The sequence below is a fragment of the Eubalaena glacialis genome, chromosome 4 (genome assembly GCF_028564815.1).
Source record: "Eubalaena glacialis isolate mEubGla1 chromosome 4, mEubGla1.1.hap2.+ XY, whole genome shotgun sequence".
Taxonomy (NCBI): domain Eukaryota; kingdom Metazoa; phylum Chordata; class Mammalia; order Artiodactyla; family Balaenidae; genus Eubalaena; species Eubalaena glacialis.
In genome coordinates, this window is record NC_083719.1 from 161,036,755 (window position 1) to 161,047,804 (window position 11,050).

Sequence of the window (11,050 nt, forward strand, 5' to 3'; positions counted from 1 at the left end):
CTAGGTGTCTTGAAAAGCGTACTAATGTTAAAAGAAAGGAGAACTGCAACTCATGTCTCAAGGAAACTTCTCCACGTTCCGCTTCAGCAGGGCTCTTCAAGGCTTTACCTTGAGGAAAGGACTCACGTCAAGTTTCCTTGAGGCTCTAGAGCGTCTCAGGAGGAGCTCCCACCCAGGCTATGAAAGCACCCTGTTGATTTAGAGAAAACTCGATCCCTTCCCAGAGCCCTGCCTACAGTGACTAGAAACTCGTCCAAAACTCTGGTATTTAGGTAGGTTCAAGGCGGCATGAATGGAGCTTTCAAAATGGGAAAGCAAGACTTGTGCCATCAGGTCTCCGTTTCCAGTGAGCACGCAGCCTACCCCCTTGTGATGTCTACCAAGTAAATATTCCCTCAAACTACACAATGGTCCCTTCCCTGAAGAATGTTTTCTTGGCACGGAGTTCTGCATGTAGCGAACTGCCTCTCCCAAGGAACGCTTTGGTAACGCTTTCGGTGCTTAGGCTCTTCTAAAACCCTGCAGTGTAAGAGGAAGAACTGTGCTTTGGTTACAGGAGGAATGCAAGCCAACTTTCTCCTGTAAGTATGGGGTCTTAAGGTATGACTTTGTAGAAGGACTGTGAAACAGTATTGGTTACTCAGTGCCGCTCAGCCTAGGGCATTGAGGCAGATATGCATGACATGTAGACGTGAGACAACAGATTGCCTGGAGCTGTTGGAGTGCTGAGGAAATCTAGCTCTCCCAAGGAGGCGTGCAGTGTGTTGCCCTACACTTAGCATACACAGAGTGACTGGGAAAGGTTTCCGGGCCTTGATGTTTCTGAGCTTCCCATTCGAGCATGCCGGTCCTCGGTGTTCTTGCAGGGAATAGGGTGCCCACGGGAGTTACTAGGTGTCTTCATAAGCGTACTAACGTTCAAAGAAAGCAGAACTGCAACTCATGTCTCCAGGAAACTGCTCCACGCTTTGGCTTTAGCAGGGCTCTTCAAGGCTTTACCTTGAGGAAACGACTCACGTCAAGTTTCCTTTGAGCTCTAGAGCTTCTAGGTGGAGCTCCCACCAGGCTACGAAAGCACCCTGTTGATTTAGAGAAAACTCGTTCCCTTCCCACAGCCCTGCCTACAGTGACTAGAGACCCGTCCAAAATACTGGTATTTAGGTAGCTTCAAGGCAGCATGAATGGCGCTTTCAAAATGGGAAAGCAAGCCTTGTGCCATCAGGTCTCCGTTTCCAGGTAACACGCAGCCTACCCCCTTGTGATGTCTACCAAGTAAATATTCCCTCAAACTACACAATGGTCCCTTCCCTGAAGAATGTTTTCTTGGCACGGAGTTCTGCATGTAGCGAACTGCCTCTCCCAAGGAACGCTTTGGTAACGCTATCGGGGCTTAGGCTCTTCTAAAACCCTGCAGTGTAAGAGGAAGAACTGTGCTTTGGTTACAGGAGGAACGCAAGCCGAGTTTCTCCTGTAAGTATGGGGTCTTAAGGTATGACTTTGTAGAAGGAATGCGAAGCAGTTTTGATTTCTCAGTGCCGCTCAGCCTAGGGCATTGAGGCAATTTGCATGACATGTAGGACGTGAGAGAACAGATTACCTGGAGCTGTTGGAGTGCTGAGGAAATGTAGCTCTCCCAAGGAAGAGTGCAGTGTGTTGCCCTACACTTAGCATACACAGAGTGACTGGGAAAATTATCCGGGCCTGGATGTTTCTTAGCAACCCAGTGGAGCCTGCCGGTACTCGGTGTTCTTGCACGGAATAGGGTGCCCAGGCGAGATCCTAGGTGTCTTGAAAAGCGTAGTAACGTTAAAAGAAAGGAAAACTGCAACTCCTGTCTCAAGGAAACTTCTCCACGTGCCGCTTCAGCAGGGCTCTTCAAGGCTTTACCTTGAGGAAAGGACTCACGTCAAGTTTCCTTGTAGCTCTAGAGCGTCTCAGGAGGAGCTCCCACCCAGGCTACGAAAGCACCCTGTTGATTTCGAGAAAACTCGTTCCCTTCCCAGAGCCCTGCCTACAGTGACTAGAAACTCGTCCAAAACACTGGTATTTAGGTAGGTTCAAGGCGGCATGAATGGAGCTTTCAAAATGGGAAAGCAAGCCTTGTGCCATCAGGTCCCCGTTTCCAGTGAACACGCAGCCTACCTCCTTGTGATTTCTACCAAGTTAATATACACTCTAGAGACACACTGGTCCCTTCCCTGAATAACGTGTTCTTGGCACGGAGTTCTGCATGTAGCGAACTGCCTCTCTCAAGGAATGCTCTAGGTACGCTATAGGGGCTTAGCCTCTTCTAAAACCCTGCAGTGTAAGAGGAAGAACTGTGCTTTGGTTACAGCAGGAACGCAAGGCAACTTTCTCCTGTAAGTATGGGGTCTTAAGGTATGACTTTGTAGAAGGAATGTGAAAGAGTATTGGTTACTCAGTGCCACTCAGCCTAGGGCATTGAGGCAGATATGCATGACATGTAGACGTGAGACAACAGATTGCCTGGAGCTGTTGGAGTGCTGAGGAAATCTAGCTCTCCCAAGGAGGCGTGCAGTGTGTTGCCCTACCTTTAGCATATTGAGAGTCACTGGGAAAGGTTTCCGGGCCTGGATGTTTCTGAGCTTCCCAGTCGAGCATGCCGGTCCTCGGTGTTCTTGCAGGGAATAGGGTGCCCAGGAGAGTTACTAGGTGTCTTCATAAGCGTACTAACGTTCAAAGAAAGCAGAACTGCAACTCATGTCTCCAGGAAACTGCTCCACGCTTCGGCTTCAGCAGGGCTCTTCAAGGCTTTACCTTGAGGAAACGACTCACGTCAAGTTTCCTTTGAGCTCTAGAGCGTCTCAGGTGGAGCTCCCACCCAGGCTACGAAAGCACCCTGTTGATTTAGAGAAAACTCGTTCCCTTCCCAGAGCCCTGCCTACAGTGACTAGAGACCCGTCCAAAACACTGGTATTTAGGTAGCTTCAAGGCAGCATGAATGGAGCTTTCAAAATGGGAAAGCAAGCCTTGTGCCATCAGGTCTCCGTTTCCAGGGAACACGCAGCCTACCCCCTTGTGATGTCTACCAAGTAAATATTCCCTCAAACTACACAATGGTCCCTTCCCTGAAGAATGTTTTCTTGGCACGGAGTTCTGCATGTAGCGAACTGCCTCTCCCAAGGAACGCTTTGGTAACGCTATCGGGGCTTAGGCTCTTCTAAAACCCTGCAGTGTAAGAGGAAGAACTGTGCTTTGGTTACAGGAGGAACGCAAGCCGAGTTTCTCCTCTAACTATGCGGTCTTAAGGTATGACTTTGTAGAAGGAATGCGAAGCAGTTTTGATTTCTCAGTGCCGCTCAGCCTAGGGCATTGAGGCAATTTGCATGACATGTAGGACGTGAGAGAACAGATTACCTGGAGCTGTTGGAGTGCTGAGGAAATGTAGCTCTCCCAAGGAAGAGTGCAGTGTGTTGCCCTACACTTAGCATACACAGAGTGACTGGGAAAGGTATCCGGGCCTGGATGTTTCTTAGCAACCCAGTGGAGCCTGCCGGTACTCGGTGTTCTTGCACGGAATAGGGTGCCCAGGCGAGATCCTAGGTGTCTTGAAAAGCGTACTAATGTTAAAAGAAAGGAGAACTGCAACTCATGTCTCAAGGAAACTTCTCCACGTTCCGCTTCAGCAGGGCTCTTCAAGGCTTTACCTTGAGGAAAGGACTCACGTCAAGTTTCCTTGAGGCTCTAGAGCGTCTCAGGAGGAGCTCCCACCCAGGCTATGAAAGCACCCTGTTGATTTAGAGAAAACTCGATCCCTTCCCAGAGCCCTGCCTACAGTGACTAGAAACTCGTCCAAAACTCTGGTATTTAGGTAGGTTCAAGGCGGCATGAATGGAGCTTTCAAAATGGGAAAGCAAGACTTGTGCCATCAGGTCTCCGTTTCCAGTGAGCACGCAGCCTACCCCCTTGTGATGTCTACCAAGTAAATATTCCCTCAAACTACACAATGGTCCCTTCCCTGAAGAATGTTTTCTTGGCACGGAGTTCTGCATGTAGCGAACTGCCTCTCCCAAGGAACGCTTTGGTAACGCTTTCGGTGCTTAGGCTCTTCTAAAACCCTGCAGTGTAAGAGGAAGAACTGTGCTTTGGTTACAGGAGGAATGCAAGCCAACTTTCTCCTGTAAGTATGGGGTCTTAAGGTATGACTTTGTAGAAGGACTGTGAAACAGTATTGGTTACTCAGTGCCGCTCAGCCTAGGGCATTGAGGCAGATATGCATGACATGTAGACGTGAGACAACAGATTGCCTGGAGCTGTTGGAGTGCTGAGGAAATCTAGCTCTCCCAAGGAGGCGTGCAGTGTGTTGCCCTACACTTAGCATACACAGAGTGACTGGGAAAGGTTTCCGGGCCTTGATGTTTTTGAGCTTCCCATTCGAGCATGCCGGTCCTCGGTGTTCTTGCAGGGAATAGGGTGCCCACGGGAGTTACTAGGTGTCTTCATAAGCGTACTAACGTTCAAAGAAAGCAGAACTGCAACTCATGTCTCCAGGAAACTGCTCCACGCTTTGGCTTCAGCAGGGCTCTTCAAGGCTTTACCTTGAGGAAACGACTCACGTCAAGTTTCCTTTGAGCTCTAGAGCTTCTAGGTGGAGCTCCCACCAGGCTACGAAAGCACCCTGTTGATTTAGAGAAAACTCGTTCCCTTCCCACAGCCCTGCCTACAGTGACTAGAGACCCGTCCAAAATACTGGTATTTAGGTAGCTTCAAGGCAGCATGAATGGCGCTTTCAAAATGGGAAAGCAAGCCTTGTGCCATCAGGTCTCCGTTTCCAGGTAACACGCAGCCTACCCCCTTGTGATGTCTACCAAGTAAATATTCCCTCAAACTACACAATGGTCCCTTCCCTGAAGAATGTTTTCTTGGCACGGAGTTCTGCATGTAGCGAACTGCCTCTCCCAAGGAACGCTTTGGTAACGCTATCGGGGCTTAGGCTCTTCTAAAACCCTGCAGTGTAAGAGGAAGAACTGTGCTTTGGTTACAGGAGGAACGCAAGCCGAGTTTCTCCTGTAAGTATGGGGTCTTAAGGTATGACTTTGTAGAAGGAATGCGAAGCAGTTTTGATTTCTCAGTGCCGCTCAGCCTAGGGCATTGAGGCAATTTGCATGACATGTAGGACGTGAGAGAACAGATTACCTGGAGCTGTTGGAGTGCTGAGGAAATGTAGCTCTCCCAAGGAAGAGTGCAGTGTGTTGCCCTACACTTAGCATACACAGAGTGACTGGGAAAATTATCCGGGCCTGGATGTTTCTTAGCAACCCAGTGGAGCCTGCCGGTACTCGGTGTTCTTGCACGGAATAGGGTGCCCAGGCGAGATCCTAGGTGTCTTGAAAAGCGTAGTAACGTTAAAAGAAAGGAAAACTGCAACTCCTGTCTCAAGGAAACTTCTCCACGTGCCGCTTCAGCAGGGCTCTTCAAGGCTTTACCTTGAGGAAAGGACTCACGTCAAGTTTCCTTGTAGCTCTAGAGCGTCTCAGGAGGAGCTCCCACCCAGGCTACGAAAGCACCCTGTTGATTTCGAGAAAACTCGTTCCCTTCCCAGAGCCCTGCCTACAGTGACTAGAAACTCGTCCAAAACACTGGTATTTAGGTAGGTTCAAGGCGGCATGAATGGAGCTTTCAAAATGGGAAAGCAAGCCTTGTGCCATCAGGTCCCCGTTTCCAGTGAACACGCAGCCTACCTCCTTGTGATTTCTACCAAGTTAATATACACTCTAGAGACACACTGGTCCCTTCCCTGAATAACGTGTTCTTGGCACGGAGTTCTGCATGTAGCGAACTGCCTCTCTCAAGGAATGCTCTAGGTACGCTATAGGGGCTTAGCCTCTTCTAAAACCCTGCAGTGTAAGAGGAAGAACTGTGCTTTGGTTACAGCAGGAACGCAAGGCAACTTTCTCCTGTAAGTATGGGGTCTTAAGGTATGACTTTGTAGAAGGAATGTGAAAGAGTATTGGTTACTCAGTGCCACTCAGCCTAGGGCATTGAGGCAGATATGCATGACATGTAGACGTGAGACAACAGATTGCCTGGAGCTGTTGGAGTGCTGAGGAAATCTAGCTCTCCCAAGGAGGCGTGCAGTGTGTTGCCCTACCTTTAGCATATTGAGAGTCACTGGGAAAGGTTTCCGGGCCTGGATGTTTCTGAGCTTCCCAGTCGAGCATGCCGGTCCTCGGTGTTCTTGCAGGGAATAGGGTGCCCAGGAGAGTTACTAGGTGTCTTCATAAGCGTACTAACGTTCAAAGAAAGCAGAACTGCAACTCATGTCTCCAGGAAACTGCTCCACGCTTCGGCTTCAGCAGGGCTCTTCAAGGCTTTACCTTGAGGAAACGACTCACGTCAAGTTTCCTTTGAGCTCTAGAGCGTCTCAGGTGGAGCTCCCACCCAGGCTACGAAAGCACCCTGTTGATTTAGAGAAAACTCGTTCCCTTCCCAGAGCCCTGCCTACAGTGACTAGAGACCCGTCCAAAACACTGGTATTTAGGTAGCTTCAAGGCAGCATGAATGGAGCTTTCAAAATGGGAAAGCAAGCCTTGTGCCATCAGGTCTCCGTTTCCAGGGAACACGCAGCCTACCCCCTTGTGATGTCTACCAAGTAAATATTCCCTCAAACTACACAATGGTCCCTTCCCTGAAGAATGTTTTCTTGGCACGGAGTTCTGCATGTAGCGAACTGCCTCTCCCAAGGAACGCTTTGGTAACGCTATCGGGGCTTAGGCTCTTCTAAAACCCTGCAGTGTAAGAGGAAGAACTGTGCTTTGGTTACAGGAGGAACGCAAGCCGAGTTTCTCCTCTAACTATGCGGTCTTAAGGTATGACTTTGTAGAAGGAATGCGAAGCAGTTTTGATTTCTCAGTGCCGCTCAGCCTAGGGCATTGAGGCAATTTGCATGGCATGTAGGACGTGAGAGAACAGATTACCTGGAGCTGTTGGAGTGCTGAGGAAATGTAGCTCTCCCAAGGAAGAGTGCAGTGTGTTGCCCTACACTTAGCATACACAGAGTGACTGGGAAAGGTATCCGGGCCTGGATGTTTCTTAGCAACCCAGTGGAGCCTGCCGGTACTCTGTGTTCTTGCACGGAATAAGGTGCCCAGGCGAGATCCTAGGTGTCTTGAAAAGCGTACTAATGTTAAAAGAAAGGAGAACTGCAACTCATGTCTCAAGGAAATTTCTCCACGTTCCGCTTCAGCAGGGCTCTTCAAGGCTTTACCTTGAGGAAAGGACTCACGTCAAGTTTCCTTGAGGCTCTAGAGCGTCTCAGGAGGAGCTCCCACCCAGGCTATGAAAGCACCCTGTTGATTTAGAGAAAACTCGTTCCCTTCCCAGAGCCCTGCCTACAGTGACTAGAAACTCGTCCAAAACTCTGGTATTTAGGTAGGTTCAAGGCGGCATGAATGGAGCTTTCAAAATGGGAAAGCAAGACTTGTGCCATCAGGTCTCCGTTTCCAGTGAGCACGCAGCCTACCCCCTTGTGATGTCTACCAAGTAAATATTCCCTCAAACTACACAATGGTCCCTTCCCTGAAGAATGTTTTCTTGGCACGGAGTTCTGCATGTAGCGAACTGCCTCTCCCAAGGAACGCTTTGGTAACGCTTTCGGTGCTTAGGCTCTTCTAAAACCCTGCAGTGTAAGAGGAAGAACTGTGCTTTGGTTACAGGAGGAATGCAAGCCAACTTTCTCCTGTAAGTATGGGGTCTTAAGGTATGACTTTGTAGAAGGACTGTGAAACAGTATTGATTACTCAGTGCCGCTCAGCCTAGGGCATTGAGGCAGATATGCATGACATGTAGACGTGAGACAACAGATTGCCTGGAGCTGTTGGAGTGCTGAGGAAATCTAGCTCTCCCAAGGAGGCGTGCAGTGTGTTGCCCTACACTTAGCATACACAGAGTGACTGGGAAAGGTTTCCGGGCCTTGATGTTTCTGAGCTTCCCAGTCGAGCATGCCGGTCCTCGGTGTTCTTGCAGGGAATAGGGTGCCCACGGGAGTTACTAGGTGTCTTCATAAGCGTACTAACGTTCAAAGAAAGCAGAACTGCAACTCGTGTCTCCAGGAAACTGCTCCACGCTTTGGCTTCAGCAGGGCTCTTCAAGGCTTTACCTTGAGGAAAGGACTCACGTCAAGTTTCCTTGAGGCTCTAGAGCGTCTCAGGAGGAGCTCCCACCCAGGCTACGAAAGCACCCTGTTGATTTCGAGAAAACTCGTTCCCTTCCCAGAGGCCTGCCTACAGTGACTAGAAACTCGTCCAAAACACTGGTATTTAGGTAGGTTCAAGGCGGCATGAATGGAGCTTTCAAAATGGGAAAGCAAGCCTTGTGCCATCAGGTCCCCGTTTCCAGTGAACACGCAGCCTACCTCCTTGTGATTTCTACCAAGTTAATATACACTCTAGAGACACACTGGTCCCTTCCCTGAATAACGTGTTCTTGGCACGGAGTTCTGCATGTAGCGAACTGCCTCTCCCAAGGAACGCTTTGGTAACGCTATCGGGGCTTAGGCTCTTCTAAAACCCTGCAGTGTAAGAGGAAGAACTGTGCTTTGGTTACAGGAGGAACGCAAGCCGAGTTTCTCCTGTAAGTATGGGGTCTTAAGGTATGACTTTGTAGAAGGAATGCGAAGCAGTTTTGATTTCTCAGTGCCGCTCAGCCTAGGGCATTGAGGCAATTTGCATGACATGTAGGACGTGAGAGAACAGATTACCTGGAGCTGTTGGAGTGCTGAGGAAATGTAGCTCTCCCAAGGAAGAGTGCAGTGTGTTGCCCTACACTTAGAATACCCAGAGTGACTGGGAAAGGTATCCGGGCCTGGATGTTTCTTAGCAACCCAGTGGAGCCTGCCGGTACTCGGTGTTCTTGCACGGAATAGGGTGCCCAGGCGAGATCCTAGGTGTCTTGAAAAGCGTAGTAACGTTAAAAGAAAGGAGAACTGCAACTCCTGTCTCAAGGAAACTTCTCCACGTGCCGCTTCAGCAGGGCTCTTCAAGGCTTTACCTTGAGGAAAGGACTCACGTCAAGTTTCCTTGTAGCTCTAGAGCATCTCAGGAGGAGCTCCCACCCAGGCTACGAAAGCACCCTGTTGATTTCGAGAAAACTCGTTCCCTTCCCAGAGCCCTGCCTACAGTGACTAGAAACTCGTCCAAAACACTGGTATTTAGGTAGGTTCAAGGCGGCATGAATGGAGCTTTCAAAATGGGAAAGCAAGCCTTGTGCCATCAGGTCCCCGTTTCCAGTGAACACGCAGCCTACCTCCTTGTGATTTCTACCAAGTTAATATACACTCTAGTGACACACTGGTCCCTTCCCTGAATAACGTGTTCTTGGCACGGAGTTCTGCATGTAGCGAACTGCCTCTCCCAAGGAATGCTCTAGGTACGCTATAGGGGCTTAGCCTCTTCTAAAACCCTGCAGTGTAAGAGGAAGAACTGTGCTTTGGTTACAGCAGGAACGCAAGCCAACTTTCTCCTGTAAGTATGGGGTCGTAAGGTATGACTTTGTAGAAGGAATGTGAAAGAGTATTGGTTTCTCAGTGCGGCTCAGCCTAGGGCATTGAGGCAGATATGCATGACATGTAGACGTGAGACAACAGATTGCCTGGAGCTGTTGGAGTGCTGAGGAAATCTAGCTCTCCCAAGGAGGCGTGCAGTGTGTTGCCCTACCCTTAGCATATTGAGAGTGACTGGGAAAGGTTTCCGGGCCTGGATGTTTCTGAGCTTCCCAGTCGAGCATGCCGGTCCTCGGTGTTCTTGCAGGGAATAGGGTGCCCACGAGAGTTACTAGGTGTCTTCATAAGCGTACTAACGTTCAAAGAAAGCAGAACTGCAACTCATGTCTCCAGGAAACTGCTCCACGCTTCGGCTTCAGCAGGGCCCTTCAAGGCTTTACCTTGAGGAAACGACTCACGTCAAGTTTCCTTTGAGCTCTAGAGCGTCTCAGTTGGAGCTCCCACCCAGGCTACGAAAGCACCCTGTTGATTTAGAGAAAACTCGTTCCCTTCCCACAGCCCTGCCTACAGTGACTAGAGACCCGTCCAAAACACTGGTATTTAGGTAGCTTCAAGGCAGCATGAATGGAGCTTTCAAAATGGGAAAGCAAGCCTTGTGCCATCAGGTCTCCGTTTCCAGGGAACACGCAGCCTACCCCCTTGTGATGTCTACCAAGTAAATATTCCCTCAAACTACACAATGGTCCCTTCCCTGAAGAATGTTTTCTTGGCACGGAGTTCTGCATGTAGCGAACTGCCTCTCCCAAGGAACGCTTTGGTAACGCTATCGGGGCTTAGGCTCTTCTAAAACCCTGCAGTGTAAGAGGAAGAACTGTGCTTTGGTTACAGCAGGAACGCAAGGCAACTTTCTCCTGTAAGTATGGGGTCTTAAGGTATGACTTTGTAGAAGGAATGTGAAAGAGTATTGGTTTCTCAGTGCCGCTCAGCCTAGGGCATTGAGGCAGATATGCATGACATGTAGACGTGAGACAACAGATTGCCTGGAGCTGTTGGAGTGCTGAGGAAATCTAGCTCTTCCAAGGAGGCGTGCAGTGTGTTGCCTTACACTTAGCATATTGAGAGTGACTGGGAAAGGTTTCCGGGCCTGGATGTTTCTGAGCTTCCCAGTCGAGCATGCCGGTCCTCGGTGTTCGTGCAGGGAATAGGGTGCCCACGAGAGTTACTAGGTGTCTTCATAAGCGTACTAACAATCAAAGAAAGCAGAACTGCAACTCATGTCTCCAGCAAACTGCTCCACGCTTCGGCTTCAGCAGGGCCCTTCAAGGCTTTACCTTGAGGAAACGACTCACGTCAAGTTTCCTTTCAGCTCTAGAGCGTCTCAGTTGGAGCTCCCACCCAGGCTACGAAAGCACCCTGTTGATTTAGAGAAAACTCGTTCCCTTCCCAGAGCCCTGCCTACAGTGACTAGAGACCCGTCCAAAACACTGGTATTTAGGTAGCTTCAAGGCAGCATGAATGGAGCTTTCAAAATGGGAAAGCAAGCCTTGTGCCATCAGGTCTCCGTTTCCAGGGAACACGCAGCCTACCCCC